Below are 272 nucleotides of genomic sequence, written 5' to 3'. Positions count from 1 at the left end.
GGGTGCCGGAGTCAGAGGCTGGGCCTGGCCCCTGGGCTGCCATCCCCCACCTGGGCCCAGGCGGGTGTGAGGGCACTGCCCTGCCTGCCAGCTGCCCCAGCCCCCTCTGGAAGGAGTCAGGGGATTGTGCACCGACGACAGGAACACAGTCCTGCTGCTCTGAGGCCGAGATCCCTGGTGGTTTGGCCCTGGCCACACGGGACGCAGGACAGTGTCTGCCTGCCCCTGAGCGAGGGCGTGGGGGCTAGAGGGAGAGGGGCGCCTTGTGCTGT

At 69.9% G+C, this 272-nt stretch overlaps 1 protein-coding gene across 1 annotated transcript in view; it reads left to right on the top strand.

Moving 5' to 3' along the window:
* PDE6B (phosphodiesterase 6B) overlaps positions 1-272 on the top strand; it is a 19,875-nt gene that overhangs the window by 4,485 nt on the left and 15,118 nt on the right. The window lies entirely within an intron of this gene.

This window comes from Myotis davidii, unplaced genomic scaffold (genome assembly GCF_000327345.1).
Source record: "Myotis davidii unplaced genomic scaffold, ASM32734v1 scaffold665, whole genome shotgun sequence".
Lineage (NCBI taxonomy): Eukaryota > Metazoa > Chordata > Mammalia > Chiroptera > Vespertilionidae > Myotis > Myotis davidii.
The sequence above is the reverse complement of the archived record's forward strand: the minus strand, read 5'-3'. Positions and strand labels throughout refer to the sequence as shown.